The 18704-nt window shown below is 44.4% G+C and overlaps 1 protein-coding gene across 4 annotated transcripts in view; it reads left to right on the forward strand.

The window, feature by feature from the left end:
• Positions 1–18704, forward strand: part of LOC141103383 (coagulation factor XIII B chain-like) — a 1101294-nt gene that overhangs the window by 517393 nt on the left and 565197 nt on the right. The gene's annotated exons all lie outside the window — the stretch shown is intronic.

The raw sequence follows: 18704 nt of genomic DNA on the forward strand, positions 1-18704 counted from the left end.
TCAGGGCACCCGCCGTTTATTACCTAATAAAGGTTTAGCCCCCTGATCGCCCGGCGGTGATATGCGTTGCCCCAGGCAGCGTCAGGTTAGCGCCAGTACCGCTAACACCCACGCACGCAGCATACGCCTCCCTTAGTGGTATATTATCTGAACGGATCAATATCTGATCCGATCAGATCTATGCTAGCGTCCCCAGCAATTTAGGGTTCCCAAAAACGCAGTGTTAGCGGGATCAGCCCAGATACCTGCTAGCACCTGCGTTTTGCCCCTCCGCCCGGCCCAGCCCAGCCTACCCAAGTGCAGTATCGATCGATCACTGTCACTTACAAAACACTAAACGCATAACTGCAGCGTTCGCAGAGTCAGGCCTGATCCCTGCGATCGCTAACAGTCTTTTTGGTAGCATTTTGGTGAACTGGCAAGCACCAGCCCCAGGCAGCGTCAGGTTAGCACCAGTACCGCTAACACCCACGCACGCACCGTACACCTCCCTTAGTGGTATAGCATCTGAACGAATCAATATCTGATCCGATCAGATCTATACTAGCGTCCCCAGCAGTTTAGGGTTCTCAAAAACGCAGTGTTAGCGGGATCAGCCCAGATACCTGCTAGCACCTGCGTTTTGCCCTTCCGCCCGGCCCAGCCCAGCCCACCCAAGTGCAGTATCGATCGACCACTGTCACTTGCAAAATACTAAACGCATAACTGCAGTGTTCGCAGAGTCAGGCCTGATCCCTGCAATCGCTAACAGTTTTTTTGGTAGCGTTTTGGTGAACTGGCAAGCACCAGCGGCCTAGTACACCCGGGTCATAGTCAAACCAGCACTGCAGTAACACTTGGTGACATGGTGAGTCCCATAAGTGCAGTTCAAGCTGGTGAGGTGGCAAGCACAAGTAGTGTCTTGCTGCCACCAAGAAGAAAACAAGCACAGGCCCGTCGTGCCCATAATGCCCTTCCTGCTGCATTCGCCAATCCTAATTGGGAACCCACCATTTCTGCAGCGCCTGTACTTCCCCCATTCACATCCCCAACCAAATGCAGTCGGCTGCATGAGAGGCATTTTCTTTATGCCCTCCCGAGTACCCCTACCCAACGAACCCCCCCAAAAAAGATGTGTCTGCAGCAAGCGCGGATATAGGCGTGACACCCGCTATTATTGTCCCTCCTGTCCTGACAATCCTGGTCTTTGCATTGGTGAATGTTTTGAATGCTACCATTCACTAGTTGAGTATTACCGTAGGGTACAGCATTGCACAGACTAGGCAGGGTCGTCTTTAATATTGATTGTACCCTGGGCAAAAATTTTCTTGGGGCCCCCCTCCCTGCAGTTTTGCTCCCCACCTGCTCTGAGACATACAATAAATAGCAGCTAGACTCAAAATCCTTTTACTGAATCAGAAGAGGCAGCAATTGGTTGCCAGAGGTTAAAGTGTATCATTACCGCTCACTGACTGGTTGCTAGAGGTTACAGCACACATTACGGCTCACTGATTAGTTGCTAGAGATTACAGCACATGATTTCTGCTTGTTGATTGGTTGCTAGAGATCACTGTACATCAATACTGCCTACCGGTTGCTAGAGGTTACTGCACATCATCTCCTCACTGCCTGCACACCATGGACTGTGGAGGTGAGGGGGCCCATTAATAGACAGAAAACTCCTAGGACTCCTGGGATCAGTGACAGTGTTGAAGGGGGGGGGGGGAGTGTGATCAATGGCAATGCTGATTTTTTTTTTTTAACGACTACCAATATAAAGAGGAGTTTTAACACTGGCCATCAATGTAATATGGGTTTACACTGACCATTAATGTAATAGAAGAATTCACAGTAATCACCAATGTAAAGAGGGATTTACACTGGCCACCAATGTAAGGGGGGCATTCATACTGGCCACTGGTGTGAATGAAAGGATTCTACACCAAGCACCAATGTAATGAGAAGATTTACACTGACCACCAATGTAACTGAGACATTTAGCCTGCGTTCACATTTGTGTGTGTGTCGGGAACGCATGCAAAATGACACCACAGAAACATGCTGCCCTTTAGCACATACACAGCAGTGCCATTAATTGTTAATGACACCCTCAGGCATCTGCTGACATGTGTCTTGGCACCGTGTGATTTTGAAAAAGGGTTTGGGACTGTCTTCCACATTTGTAGCGCATAGAGAAGCACATTGAAATGAATGGGCTGCCCTACACAAGACCTACATCTTTACCCACCCTGTCAGTACACCTTTGCATCCTAAAACCCTTGCTAACCTCTGCACCCCAAACCTCCCCCATCCTCTCCACTCCAATACCCCTCCCCTTTAACTCTACCTGTCTCCTCTGCTCATCTTTGCACCCACCTTCCTTACCTTTATACATCCCCTTCTTGCTCATCTGTGCACCCCAAACTGTAATTCCTTCTCTGCCTACCTCTGCACACCCCCACACTACCCTCCCCCCACTAATTTGCTTACCTTTGCACAACAGGCTGATGGTAGGCTTAATGACCACAGTTGTAGGCAGGACTTTCAAGCATGCCCCTTTATCTTTCCAGTGGGCAGCATTCATTATAGGTGATGGTGGATATGACCTCAGAGGGGCATGATATACACATGAATACCGCCTATATTTAAATATGAATGCTGTCGGTCCACCACTATTTACATATCAATGCTGGTATTTACATGTAAACACAGGGTCTGCAGGTGAGTCATCTGTACACAACAATAGGGCAGACCTGGGCGGCCTTAGTAACAGAACTTCACACTAAAATATCAGGACACAGCAAGAGACTAAAACCTCAAGGGATAAGGGAATTTAAACTGGGATAGTTGGCAAGTATGAGGCAGCTGCTTTGGGCCCCACAACAATGACAGGGCCCAGGGCAGCTGCCCCTTTTGCCCTGCCTTAAAGACGGCCCTGAGACTAGGCACACTTTCGCAGGGTCTCCCAAGATGCCATCGCAAAAAAAAAGTGTAAAAAAAAAAAAGATATATATAAAATTTTTAAAAAATAGTTGTCGTTTTATTGTTCTCTCTCTCTATTGTTCTGCTCTTTTTTACTGTATTCTATTCTGCAATGTTTTATTGTTATTATGTTTTATCATGTTCGCTTTTCAGGTATGCAATTTTTTATACTTTACCGTTTACTGTGTTTTATTGTTAACCATTTTTTTGTCTTCAGGTACGCCATTCACGACTTTGAGTGGTTATACCAGAATGATGCCTGCAGGTTTAGGTATAATCTTAGTATCATTCTTTTCAGCCAGCGGTCGGCTTTCATGTAAAAGCAATCCTAGCGGCTAATTAGCCTCTAGACTGCTTTTACAAGCAGTGGGAGGGAATGCCCCCCCCACCATCTTCCATGTTTTTCTCTGGCTCTCCTGTCTCAACAGGGAACCTGAGAATGCAGCCGGTGATTCAGCCAGCTGACCATAGAGCTGATCAGAGACCAGAGTGGCTCCAAACATCTCTATGGCTTAAGAAACTGGAAGCTACGAGCATTTCATGACTTAGATTTCGGCGGATGTAAACAGCACCATTGGGAAATTGGGAAAGCATTTTATCACACTGATCTTGGTGTGGTCAGATGCTTTGAGGGCAGAGGAGAGATCTAGGGTCTAATAGACCCCAATTTTTTCAAAAAAGAGTACCTGTCACTACCTATTGCTATCATAGGGGATATTAAAGGAACAGTTTAAAAATAAGATAAAAAAGCAAAAAAATAATAAAGAAAAAAAAAAAAAGCACCCCTGTCCCCCCCCCCGCTCTCGCGCTAAGGCGAATGCAAGCGTCGGTCTGGCGTCAAATGTAAACAGCAATTGCACCATGCATGTGAGGTATCACCGCGAAGGTCAGATCGAGGGCCGTAATTTTAGCGGTAGACCTCCTCTGTAAATCTAAAGTGGTAACCTTTAAAGGCTTTTAAAAATTTATTTATTTTGTGCCACTGCACGTTTGTGCGCAATTTTAAAGCATGTCATGTTAGGATCCATGTACTCGGCCTAAGATAATCTTTTTTATTTCATCAAACATTTGGGCAATATAGTGTGTTTTAGTGCATTAAAATTTTAAAAAGTGTGTTTTTTCCCCAACAAATGTATTTGAAAAATCGCTGCGCAAATACTGTGTGAAAAAAAAATGAAACTCCCACCATTTTAATCTGTAGGGCATTTGCTTTAAAAAATATATAATGTTTGGGGGTTCAAAGTAATTTTCTTGCAAAAAAAAATAATTTTTTCATGTAAACAAAAAGTCAGAAAGGGCTTTGTCTTCAAGTGGTTAGAAGAGTGGGTGATGTGTGACATAAGCTTCTAAATGTTGTGCATAAAATGCCAGGACAGTTCAAAACCCCCCCAAATGACCCCATTTTGGAAAGTAGACACCCCAAGCTATTTGCTGAGAGGCATGTCAAGTCCATGGAATATTTTATATTGTGACACAAGTTGCAGGAAAGAGATACATTTTTTTTTTTTTTTTGCACAAAGTTGTCACTCAATGATATATTGCTCAAACATGCCATGGGAATATGTGAAATTACACCCCAAAATACATTCTGTTGCCTCTCCTGAGTACGGGGATACCACATGTGTGAGACTTTTTGGGAGCCTAGCCGCATACGGGACCCCGAAAACCAAGCACCGCCTTCAGGCTTTCTAAGGGTGTAAATTTTTAATTTCACTCTTCACTGCCTATCACAGTTTTGGAGGCCATGGAATGCCCAAGTGGCACAAACCCCCCCCCCCCAAATGACCCTATTTTGGAAAGTAGACACCCCAAGCTATTTGCTGAGAGGTATAGTGAGTATTTTGCAGACCTCACTTTTTGTCACAAAGTTTTGAAAATTGAAAAATGAAAAAAAATGTTTTTTCTTGTCTTTCTTCATTTTCAAAAACAAATGAGAGCTGCAAAATACTCACCATGCCTCTCAGCAAATAGCTTGGGGTGTCTACTTTCTAAAATGGGGTCATTTGGGGGGGGGGGGGGTTGTGCCACCTGGGCATTCCATGGCCTCCGAAACCGTGATAGGCAGTGAAGAGCGAAATCAAAAATTTACACCCTTATGCCCCATAAACACGGTCAGACATTGATCGGACATTCCGACAACAAAATCCATGGATTTTTTCCGACGGATGTTGGCTCAAACTTGTCTTGCATACACATGGTCACACAAAGTTGTCGGAAAATCCGATCATTCTGAACGCGGTGACGTAAAACACGTACGTCGGGACTATAAACAGGGCAGTAGCCAATAGCCTTCATCTCTTTATTTATTCTGAGCATGCGTGGCACTTTGTGCGTCGGATTTGTGTACACACAATCGGAAATTCCGACAACGGATTTTGTTGTCGGAAAATTTTATAGCCTGCTCTCAAACTTTGTGTGTCAGAAAATCTGATGGAAAATGTGTGATGGAGCCTACACATGGTCGGAATTTCTGACAAGAAGGTCCTATCACACATTTTCCATCGGAAAATCCGACCGTGTGTACGGGGCATTAGAAATCCTGAAGGCGGTGATTGGTTTCGGGGCCCCGTATGCGGCTAGGCTCCCAAAAAGTCCCACACATGTGGTATCCCCATACTCAGGAGAAGCAGCTAAATGTATTTTGGGGTGCAATTCCACATATGCCCATGGCCTGTGTGAGCAAAATATCATTTAGTGACAACTTTGTGCAAAAAAAAAAATTTGTCTCTTTCCCGCAACTTGTGTCAAAATATAAAATATTCCATGGACTCAACATGCCTCTCAGCAAATAGCTTGGGGTGTCTACTTTCCAAAATGGGGTCATTTGGGGTGTTTTGTGCCATCTGGGCTTTTTATGGCCTTCAAAACTGTGATAGGTAGTGAGGAGTGAAATCAAAAATTTACGCCCTTAGAAATCCTGAAGGCGGTGATTGGTTTTCGGGGCCCCGTACGCGGCTAGGCTCCCAAAAAGTCCCACACATGTGGTATCCCCGTACTCAGGAGAAGCAGCTGAATGTATTTTGGGGTGCAATTCTACATATGCCCATGGCCTGTGTAAGCAATATATCATTTAGTGACAACTTTTTGTAATTTTTTTTTTTTTGTCGTTATTCAATCACTTGGGACAAAAAAATTAATATTCAATGGGCTCAACATGCCTCTCAGCAATTTCCTTGGGGTGTCTACTTTCCAAAATGGGGTCATTTGGGGGGGGGGGGTTTGTACTGCCCTGCCATTTTAGCACCTCAAGAAATGACATAGGCAGTCATAAACTAAAAGCTGTGTAAATTCCAGAAAATGTACCCTAGCTTGTAGACACTATAACTTTTGCGCAAACCAATAAATATATGCTTATTGACATTTTTTTTTTACCAAAGACATGTGGCCGAATACATTTTGGCCTAAATGTATGACTAAAATTGAGTTTATTGGATTTTTTTTATAACAAATAGAAAATATCATTTTTTTCAAAATTTTCGGTGATCAAATACCATCAAAAGAAAGCTCTATTTGTAGGAAGAAAAGGATGCAAATTTTGTTTGGGTAGAGCATTGCATGACCGCGCAATTAGCAGTTAAAGCGACGCAGTGCCAAATTGTAAAAAGTGCTCTGGTCAGGAAGGGGGTAAATCCTTCTGGGGCTGAAGTGGTTAAAGCGTTTAATACCTAGAAGGTTAAATATTGAATAGGATCTAAAATTGCTTTATAAGCAATTTTTAATGTGTATGCTGTGCTAGCTCTAAAATTATTTGGGGCTATGCTAATTAGTATACAATGTTTTTAGGACACTCTAGCCCGATAGCTGGTGATGTTATGTGTAAATTTGCAATTTTGTATATGAAATACTCAAGAGTAAGGATAATGTGTAGCTCCATGTAAGATTGCACCTATGGCTGCAATTTAATTATATTTTTTTTACTTGTATGTTTATGATTAGAATGTTTAATCTGTATTATGGATATGTGCGGAGTAAAAACTGCATATCGAGGCTACGGAGACAGTTAGCACATTTGCTGATTGTCACTCATTAGCATATGGAGATGTATATATGGGAGGTTGCCGTGCGGTACAGTCAATCCCAGGATGAAGTTGTATCGACAAAAAGCGTTGGAATGTGACTGTGCAGCAACCGGATGTGACTTGATTTGTAGTACCGGAAGTGCCATTGACAACGGTTGGGTTAGACACTGCTTACCATACGCTGGGTCTGCCATGACCGTTATATGCCAGTTGAGTGCCGCTGTATAGTATGCTTCACTACGTGCGATGTTACACTGTGCATAATGTGAGTGTAATATTTGAAGGTTTTACTTTGATCTCAATAAATATTTGTTGAACGTTATTGCACTATTGTAGTTTTTGTATATGTGGTTTGCCTGTGGGTTACCATTGAAGATTGGAGACTGGTGTTTAATGCCATTTAACCCTAGAGGGGTTAATCCCTGACTTGCTGAGCATGAGAGTGCAAAGCAAACATTTTTGGTGAGTTCACACCTATGGGGGAGCGGTGTCACGATCTTCACGTGGTGTGGTGGGAAGCTCTGCAGCAAGATTTGTTCATTCCGAGCACTTATTGAACACTCTATGTTCTGTTAATTCAAGGACTTTATTTTTTGTCATATCTGTTTAATAGTTTTCAAATAGGTTCACAAACAACAAAACACCCAAAATAAAAATAAATTAAAAAAGTGCCATATAACAAATACCGTCCACTTAGCTTCATATCAAATGGAAGTGGATACAATTCTTCATCATGTCTTAATTCAGATATTATGCAAAAAACGAAATTCCAATAAATAATGATACACCCGTGTAGAAACCTTTAAGTACTCTTGAAGAAGAGATTGTGGAGAGAGGGGAAAAAAGAAAAGGGGGTGGGGTAACTTGCGTTTTTCTGACTGGGTAATACTTGTACATAAGCCTCAATGAAGCTCAGCCAAGAAATCCAGTAACTTTGAGTCCTTAAATGTTAACCAGGTCAACCATACCCTTTTTAACCACTTGACGACCGCCGCACGACGATATACGTCCACAGAGCGGCACGGGCAGGCAAAAGGACATACATATACGTCCTTGCCTTCCCGCGGGTGGGGGGTCCGATCGGAACCCCCTCCCGGTGCCAGCGGCGGTTTTCCTTTGGATTGGCAGCGATCAGAGATGAGGGGGAGGCCATTCGATCGTGGCCCCCCCTTGCGATCGCTCCCAGCCAATGAGATTCTTCCCCTGCCTCTGTGTAGTACACAGAGGCAGGGGATGTGATGTCATCTCTCCTCGGCTCGGCAGTTTCCGTTTCGGCGCCGAGGAGAGAAGACTGAAATGTGAGTGCACCAAACACACACACACAGTAGAACATGCCAGGCACACATTACACCCCCCTTTACCCCCCGATCCCCCCCCCCCGTCACACTGACACCAAGCAGTTTTTTTTTTTTTTTTCTGATTACTGCATGGTGTCAGTTTGTGACAGTTACTGTGTTAGGGCAGTTAGTATTAGCCCCCTGTAGGGCTAGGGTACCCCCCTAACCCCCCCTAATAAAGTTTTAACCCCTTGATCACCCCCTGTCGCCAGTGTCACTAAGCAATCATTTTTCTGATCACTGTATTAGTGTCACTGGTGATGCTAGTTAGTGACGTAAATAGTTAGGTTCGCCATCAGCGTTTTATAGTGACAGGGACCCCCATATACTATCTAATAAATGTTTTAACCCCTTGATTGCCCCCTAGTTAACCCTTTCACCACTGATCACCGTATAACTGTTACGGGTGACGCTGGTTAGTTTGTTTATTTTTTATAGTGTCAGGGCACCCGCCGTTTATTACCGAATAAAGGTTTAGCCCCCTGATCGCCTGGCGGTGATATGCGTCGCCCCAGGCAGTGTCAGATTAGCGCCAGTACCGCTAACACCCATGCACGCAGCACCTGCGTTTTGCCCCTCCGCCCGGCCCAGCCCACCCAAGTGCAGTATTGATCGATCATTGTTACTTACAAAACACTAAACGCATAACTGCAGCGTTCGCAGAGTCAGGCCTGATCCCTGCGATCGCTAACAGTTTTTTTGGTAGCATTTTGGTGAACTGGCAAGCACCAGCCCCAGGCAGCGTCAGGTTAGTGCCAGTACCGCTAACACCCACGCACGCACCGTACACCTCCCTTAGTGGTATAGTATCTGAACGGATCAATATCTGATCCAATCAGATCTATACTAGCGTCCCCAGCAGTTTAGGGTTCCCAAAAACGCAGTGTTAGCGGGATCAGCCTAGATACCTGCTAGCACCTGTGTTTTGCCCCTCCGCCCGGCCCAGCCCAGCCCACCCAAGTGCAGTATCGATCAATCACTGTCACTTACAAAACACTAAACGCATAACTGCAGCGTTCGCAGAGTCAGGCCTGATCCCTGCGATCGCTAATAGTTTTTTGGCAGCGTTTTGGTGAACTGGCAAGCACCAGCGGCCTTGTACACCCCGGTCTTAGTCAAACCAGCACTGCAGTAACACTTGGTGACGTGGTGAGTCCCATAAGTGCAGTTCAAGCTGGTGAGGTGGCAAGCACAAGTAGTGTCCCGCTGCCACCAAGAAGAAGACAAACAGGCCTGTCATGCCCAAAGTGCCCTTCCTGCTGCATTCGCCAATCCTAATTGGGAATCCACCACTTCTGCAGCGCCCGTACTTCCCCCATTCACATCCCCAACCAAATGCAGTCGGCTGCATGAGAGGCAATTTTATTTCCTCCCGAGTACCCCTACCCAGCGAACCCCCCCAAAAACGATGTCATGTCTGCAGCAAGCGCGGATATAGGCGTGACACCCACTATTATTGTCCCTCCTGTCCTGACAATCCTGGTCTTTGCATTGGTGAATGTTTTGAACGCTACCATTCACTAGTTGAGTATTAGCGTAGGGTACAGCATTGCACAGACTAGGACACACTTTCACAGGGTCTCCCAAGATGCCATCGCATTTTGAGAGACCCGAACCTGGAACCGGTTACAGTTATAAAAGTTAGTTACAAAAAAAAGTGTAAAAAAAAAATATATATATATAAAATAAAATAGTTGTCGTTTTATTGTTCTCTCTATTTTCTCTCTATTGTTCTGCTCTTTTTTACTGTATTCTATTCTGCAATGTTTTATTGTTATTATGTTTTATGTTTGCTTTTCAGGTATGTAATTTTTTATACTTTACCGTTTACTGTTTTTTATTGTTAACCATTTTTTTGTCTTCAGGTACGCCATTCACGACTTTGAGTGGTTATACCAGAATGATGCCTGCAGGTTTAGGTATCATCTTGGTATCATTCTTTTCAGCCAGCGGTCGGCTTTCATTTAAAAGCAATCCTAGCGGCTAATTAGCCTCTAGACTGCTTTTACAAGCAGTGGGAAGGAATGACCCCCCACTGTCTTCCGTCTTTTTCTCTGGCTCTCCTGTCTCAGCAGGGAACCTGAGAATGCAGCCGGTGATTCAGCCAGCTGACCATAGAGCTGATCAGAGACCAGAGTGGCTCAAAACATCTCTATGACCTAAGAAACCGGAAGCTACGAGCATTTCATGACTTAGATTTCGCCGGATGTAAACAGCGCCATTGGGAAATTGGGAAAGCATTTTATCACACCGATCTTGGTGTGGTCAGATGCTTTGAGGGCAGAGGAGAGATCTAGGGTCTAATAGACCCCAATTTTTTCAAAAAAGAGTACCTGTCACTACCTATTGCTATCATAGGGGATATTTACATTCACTGAGATAACAATAAAAATGATTAAAAAAAAATGAAAGGAACAATTTAAAAAGATAAAAAAGAAAAAAAATAAGAAAAAAAAAAAAGCACCCCTGCCCCCCCCCTGCTCTCGCACAAAGGCGAACGCAAGCGTCGGCCTGGCTTCAAATGTAAACAGCAATTGCACCATGCATGTGAGGAGTCACCGCGAACGTCAGATCGAGGGCAGTAATTTTAGCAGTAGACCTCCTCTGTAAATCTAAAGTGGTAACCTGTAAAGGCTTTTAAAGGCTTTTAAAAATGTATTTAGTTTGTCGCCACTGCACGTTTGTGCGCAATTTTAAAGCATGTCACTGCACAAATACTGTGTAAAATAAAAAATGAAACACCCACCATTTTAATCTGTAGGGCATTTGCTTTAAAAAAATATATAATGTTTGGGGGTTCAAAGTCAATTTCTTGCAAAAAAAAATATTTTTTTCATGTAAACAAAAAGTGTCAGAAAGGGCTTTGTCTTCAAGTGGTTAGAAGAGTGGGTGATGTGTGACATAAGCTTCTAAATGTTGTGCATAAAATGCCAGGACAGTTCAAAACCCCCCCAAATGACCCCATTTTGGAAAGTAGACACCCCAAGCTATTTGCTGAGAGTCATGTCGAGTCCATGGAATATTTTATATTGTGACACAAGTTTTATTTTTATTTTTTTGCACAAAGTTGTCACTAAATGATATATTGCTCAAACATGCCATGGGAATATGTGAAATTACACCCCAAAATACATTCTGTTGCTTCTCCTGAGTATGGGGATACCACATGTGTGAGACTTTTTGGGAGCCTAGCCGCGTACGGGACCCCGAAAACCAAGCACTGCCTTCAGGCTTTCTAAGGGCGTAAATTTTTGATTTCACTCTTCACTGCCTGTCACAGTTTCGGAGGTCATGGAATGCCCAGGTGGCACAAAACCCCCCAAAATGACCCCATTTTGGAAAGTAGACACCCCAAGCTATTTGTTGAGAGTTATAGTGAGTATTTTGCAGACCTCACTTTTTGTCACAAAGTTTTGAAAATTGAAAAAAGAAAAAAAAAATGTTTTTTCTTGTCTTTCTTCATTTTCAAAAACAAATGAGAGCTGCAAAATACTAACCATGCCTCTCAGAAAATAGCTTGGGGTGTCTACTTTCCAAAATGGGGTCATTTGGGGGGGGGGGGGGTTGTGCCACCAGGGCATTCCATGGCCTTTGAAACTGTGATAGGCAGTGAAGAGTGAAATAAAAAATTTACACCCTTAGAAATCCTAAAGGCGGTGATTGGTTTTCGCGGCCCCGTAAAAATGTGTCACTTTCCTGCAACTTGTATATATATATATACTGATACTGCAGCTAGCAAAATCAACTGCCTGCCTGTAGTATGAGAACACCACCGACCTTCTACAGGTAGCTTTAGCTGAACACTGTGCAGAGCTCGCAAAAACTAACTTGTAGCTTTTTTAGCTGCCTGCGGTAGTGATAGGATCAGGAAAACACCACTAACCTTCTGCAGGTAGCTTTAGCTGAACACTGTGCAGAGCTCGCAAAAAAATAACTTGTAGGTTTAGCTGAACACTGTGCAGAGGACGCACCACACTAACTTGTAGTTTTAGCTGAACACTGTGAGCAGGATGCACTACACTAACTTGTAGTTTTAGCTGAACACTGTGAGCAGGACGCACTGCACTAACTTGTAGCTTTAGATGAACACTGTGCAGAGGTCTCACTACACTAACTTGTAGGTTTAGCTGAACACTGTGAGCAGGACGCACTGCACTAACTTGTAGCTTTAGATGAACACTGTGCAGAGGTCTCACTACACTAACTTGTAGTTTTAACTGAACACTGTGAGCAGGACGCACTGCACTAACTTGGAGCTTTAGATGAACACTGTGCAGAGGTCTCACTACACTAACTTGTAGGTTTAGCTGAACACTGTGAGGAGGATGCACCACACTAACTTGTAGTTTTAGCTGAACACTGTGAGCAGGACGCACTGCACTAACTTGTAGCTTTAGATGAACACTGTGCAGAGGTCTCACTACACTAACTTGTAGTTTTAGCTGAACACTGAGCAGGATGCACTGCACTAACTTGTAGCTTTAGATGAACACTGTGCAGAGGTCTCACTACACTAACTTGTAGTTTTAGCTGAACACTGTGAGCAGGATGCACTACATTAACTTTTAGTTTTAGCTGAACACTGTGCAGAGGTCTCACTACACTAACTTGTAGTTTTAGCTGAACACTGTGAGCAGGACGCACTACACTAACTTGTAGTTTTAGCTGAACACTGTGAGCAGGACGCACTGCACTAACTTGTAGCTTTAGATGAACACTGTGCAGAGGTCTCACTACACTAACTTGTAGGTTTAGCTGAACACTGTGAGCAGGACGCACCACACTAACTTTTAGTTTTAGCTGAACACTGTGAGCAGGATGCACTGCACTAACTTGTAGCTTTAGATGAACACTGTGCAGAGGTCTCACTACACTAACTTGTAGTTTTAACTGAACACTGTGAGCAGGACGCACTGCACTAACTTGGAGCTTTAGATGAACACTGTGCAGAGGTCTCACTACACTAACTTGTAGGTTTAGCTGAACACTGTGAGGAGGATGCACCACACTAACTTGTAGTTTTAGCTGAACACTGTGAGCAGAACGCACTGCACTAACTTGTAGCTTTAGATGAACACTGTGCAGAGGTCTCACTACACTAACTTGTAGTTTTAGCTGAACACTGAGCAGGATGCACTGCACTAACTTGTAGCTTTAGATGAACACTGTGCAGAGGTCTCACTACACTAACTTGTAGTTTTAGCTGAACACTGTGAGCAGGACGCACTGCACTAACTTGTAGCTTTAGATGAACACTGTGCAGAGGTCTCACTACACTAACTTGTAGTTTTAGCTGAACACTGTGAGCAGGACGCACTGCACTAACTTGTAGCTTTAGATGAACACTGTGCAGAGCTCGCAAAAAAATAACTTGTAGGTTTAGCTGAACACTGTGAGCAGGACGCACCACACTAACTTGTAGTTTTAGCTGAACACTGTGAGCAGGACGCACTGCATTAACTGTAAATAGTCTAGCTGCCTGACTGTGGTACTAATAGGATCAAAAGAACACCAGCAATTTTCTTCAGGTAGCTGTAAATACTGTAACAAGACAAGCCTGCATGTCAGTAAGAAGATAACAGGAACGGATCTAGCTAAACTGAATACAGTGTATATATATATATATATATATATATATATGCAACACCTGGGATGCATATATATACACAATACACTAAGTGCAGCCAACTCACTGATTGTCCTGCTTAATCTATCTAACTCAAATGAAATGACACTATCTCTCTGTCTATCTATCTCTCTTTCAACGCCGGAACACACATTACACAGGGCCGCCGTGCAGGCGGCCTTATATAGTGTGGGGCCTGTTCTAAACCCCCTGAGCCATAATTGGCCAAAGCCACCCTGGCTTTGGCCAATTACAGCTCTCTCTACCGACGGCGCTGTGATTGGCCAAGCATGCGGGTCATAGTGCATGCTTGGCCAATCATCAGCCAGCAATGCACTGCGATGCCGCAGTGAATTATGGGCCGTGACGCGCCACACGAATTTGGCGCGAACGGCCCATAACGTTCGGAATTCGGCAAACGACCGAACAGCCAATGTTCGAGTCGAACATGGGTTTGACTCGAACACGAAGCTCATCCCTAGCTATCCACCACCCACAGTACCTGTATAATTATAAACGTCCCAATTGAACCTCCCCATTTGCTGGTTGAATAAGCTATCCACCACAGTGCCTGAGAGTTGGAGTTTTTGGCAAACCCTGTACAAAGAGCTATCTACCACAGTACCTATAATTGTGAACGTCCCCATTTGCTGCTTGAATGGGCAGAGACAGGAAGCGCCACATTTGGTAGCTGAGCTAAGCCTGAAAGGGCATGCTGGGTGTCCCGTTGAATAATACCTCTTGTTGGATACTGCATTCGACGAACCGTGCATGTGGTGACTTCACTCAAGCTGATCGGGAGACCAGCTGGAGTGATGTCAGGTACTGGGCATGCGCAGAACATCAGATGCATTATCAGACTAGAGGCATTTTTCAAAGATTCTGCCTCTGTCCTTTGCAGATCAAACTGTCAAATTCTGCCTCACTCTGTACACAGCTGTGTGAAGATGGCCTACAGGGGAGGGGAGGAGTGTTGGGTCACATTATCCCCAATATTCCACTTTTATCAGAAGTGATTTCTAGAGGAACTTTTAAACTTAAAATCTCAGGGAACAATAAATTGCAGCAACAATTGACCTCTGTCCATTATGCATCACCGAGATATAGAGGCCACAGGACTTACTGTCCCCAATCATCACCCAGCTATAGAGCCCACAGGCCTTACTGTCCGCCATCATTATCCAGCTATAGAGCGCACAGGACTTACTGTTCCACATCATCAGCTACTGGGGGACAGCAAGTCCTGTGGGCTCTATATTTGGGTGATGATGGGGGACAGTAAGGCCTGTGGGCTCTATAGCTGGATGATGATGGGGGACAGTAAGGCCTGTGGGCCATGGGACATGCAGTATCTCCAAAAGTGAGTACACCCTCACATTTTTGTAAATATTTTATTATATCTTTTTATGTGACAACACTGAAGAAATTACACTTTGCTACAATGTAAAGTAGTGAGTGTACAGCTTGTATAACGGTGTAAATTTGCTGCCCCTCAAAATAACTCAACACACAGCCATTAATGTCCAAACCGCTGGCAACAAAAGTGAGTACACCCCTAAGTGAAAATGTCCAAATTGTGCCCAAAGTGTCAATATTTTGTGTGGCCATAATTTTTCAAGCACTGCCTTAACCCTCTTGGGCATGGAGTTCACCAGAGCTTCACAGGTTGCCACTGGAGTCCTCTTCCACTCCTCCATGACAATATCAAGGAGCTGGTTGATGTTGGAGACCTTGCGCTCCTCCACCTTTCGTTTGAGGATGCCCCACAGATGCTCAATAGGGTTTAGGTCTGGAGACCTGCTTAGCCAGTCCATCACCTTTACCCTCAGCTTCTTTAGCAAGGCAGTGGTTGTCTTGGAGGTGTGTTTGGGGTTGTTATCATGTTTGAATACTGCCCTGCGGCCCAGTCTCCGAAGGGAGGGGATCATGCTCTGCTTCAGTATGTCACAGTACATGTTGGCATTCATGGTTCCCTCAATGAACTGTAGCTCCCCAGTACCGGCAGCACTCATGCAGCCCCAGACCATGACACTCCCACCACCATGCTTGACTGTAGGCAAGATACACTTGTCTTTGTACTCCTCACCTGGTTGCCGCCACACACGCTTGACATCATCTGAACCAAATAAGTTTATCTTGGTCTCATAAGACCACAGAACATGGTTCCAGTAATCCATGTTCTTAGTCAGCCTGCAAACAGTTTGCTGAAGACAAGTATTCTTGTGCATCATCTTTAGAAGAGGCTTCCTTCTGGGACGACGACGGCCATGCAGACCAATTTGATGCAGTGTGTGGCATATGGTCTGAGCACTGACAGGCTGACCACCCCACACCTTCAACCTCTGCAGCAATGCTGGCAGAACTCATACGTCTATTTCCCAAAGACAACCTCTAGATATGACGCTGAGAACGTGCACTCAACTAGTTTGGTCGACCATGGCGAAGTCTGTTCTAAGTGGAGCCTATCCTGTTAAACCACTGTATGGTCTTGGCCACCGTGCTGCAGCTCAGTTTGAGGGTCTTGGCAATATTCTTATAGCCTAGGCCATCTTTATGTAGAGCATCAGTTCTTTTTTTCAGAGTTATTTGCCACGAGGTGCCATGTTGAACTTCCAGTGACCAGTATGAGAGAGTGAGAGCGAAAACACCAAATTTAACACACCTGCTCCCCACTTTTGTGAGATACTGTAAATGTTTCTTCTTGGTGTAAGGGCATCGTTTCATGTCTGCTCACTTTTAGAAACACCAGAAATTTTGACAGTGTGAACCCCAGATCAGTGGATCCAAGAACATGTCACTTTACTAAGGCCAAACAACTGGTGTTATTGTGACATCAAAACTTAGCTGAAGAGTCAAGCTTTGCCATTAAAACCTGGAGATAGGGTTCTTGTTCAAAATCTCAAGCACACTTTTGGCAGTAAACTACAAACAAAGTAGGACTGAGTTGTGATGTCTTTTTCAGAAAAAGAAACTGGACACTGCAAGCATTTATACCGTAATCATCTGCACCCTTGTTTGTTCTCGGCAGCAATTTTACTATGTCCACCAGAAGCAACAGGTCATTATGGGGAAGGCAACCCTGGTTAAAGCCCTGACTCCGTTATGGAATCTTGATTTTAGCCAACCTTGCTCCACTGTGGATGATAAGCTGGGGAAAGAACATGATTGCATTCCAAGCAAACTACCTTAGGAATATATGCCTGCAAAGCGGGTCCTGGGTCACTCCTACTTTGCAGTTAGCACTACACACTGCAGCATATAGGACCTCCATAGGTGTGCGCAGCCTATTGCCTATTAGGGCGTGCACCCCAAAGCTTAAACATGCACGTGTCTATATATCTCCCCAGTACAGTGATCTCCCTGCTGACACAGTGAAAGAATTGCGTTAGCACCTCTTACTGCAGAGCCAATAAGAGGGAGATCTTTTCCATCTCCCTGCCTGCACACAGAGTGATAATGCTAATGCGCACAAGGTGATTAAAGTGTGCCCAGGCACACCCTGAACACTCTGTGTGCACATGTGTGAGGACCCCAATACCAGAAACTGAATACAGATGAGGATCCATAGTTCTCTGTCACTCAGCACAACCTGGTCCTCTGACTGCTCGCCACACCCAGATATAATGCTTGGGAGTTTGTGATGGTCCTTCTTTTTCCCCTAAAGCACCTCAGCCATTCTTCTCATCCTCTTTCTACTGTTTCTTCTACATCCAAAGGATGGAAACAGTAGACCAGGGATATGCAATTAGCGGTCCTCCAGCTGTTGCAAAACTACAAGTCCCATCATGCTCTGCCTCCGGGTGTCATGCTTGTGGCTGTCTCGCTATGCCTCATGGGACTTGTAGTTCTGCAACCGCTTGAGGTCCACTAATTGTATATCCCTGCAGTAGACAAATAGAAAACTTATTTTTTCTTCTCTATTTCCTGCTGCTCCTTCACCTACATTGCCCAGTGGTGGGCACTTTGCAGGTGTGGGAGACCTGCTTTGAGTCCTCCTCCTCTTGAGAAGACGTGGCATGGTTTAGCAGGAAAACAAAGGTGATAATGATGTAACTTATGCTCACCTACTCACAGCTAATTTTTAACCCCTTCAAGGGGGACAAAATGGAGCAGGAATTCTGGATCAGGTGTGTGTGTTGGGGGAGGGCGAAATCAAGCTCACAAGAAAAACAGTCCTCATCTTTCAGTCACCAGGTGTTACTGCCTCTGCAGTATGCACAACACACCAATCTATTGGCAGGCAGCTGGTTTTGTTGCCGTGGCCAGGTAGTCCACAACCCCACCTGGCCTAGGGGGCTAATGCCTAGGGTGTCTACGCATTGTTTAAAACATGCACACTTGAGCATAATAATATCCAAGCTCAATTATGTCAACTATTCAATATTAATTATCATAATAGTTTTATTTTCCACTCACCATGAAAAATCTAGGTAGCCTCTGAAAGATGGCTGTATTCAAACCTCACACACTAAACAAGATCAACAATATACAGCAATTACCACCAAATACACTTTAATTCACCATGGATGTTGAATCTCTGTAAAGTAACATCCCTCACAAGAATGGGATTGCTGCATGTCAGTTTTGTTATCCTCACCAAACCACAAATACAGCGCAGAGGATGTTACACAGCTCAGTAAATTCATTCTAAAGCCCCATACACATGATAGGACTTTGTACAAACTTTCCCTTGGATTTTTGTACAAAGGGCGTTGGCCAGAAGTTTGTCTTGCATACAGACGGTAGAACTTTTCCAGCCAA

The sequence above is a fragment of the Aquarana catesbeiana genome, linkage group LG07, assembly GCF_042186555.1.
Source record: "Aquarana catesbeiana isolate 2022-GZ linkage group LG07, ASM4218655v1, whole genome shotgun sequence".
NCBI lineage: Eukaryota > Metazoa > Chordata > Amphibia > Anura > Ranidae > Aquarana > Aquarana catesbeiana.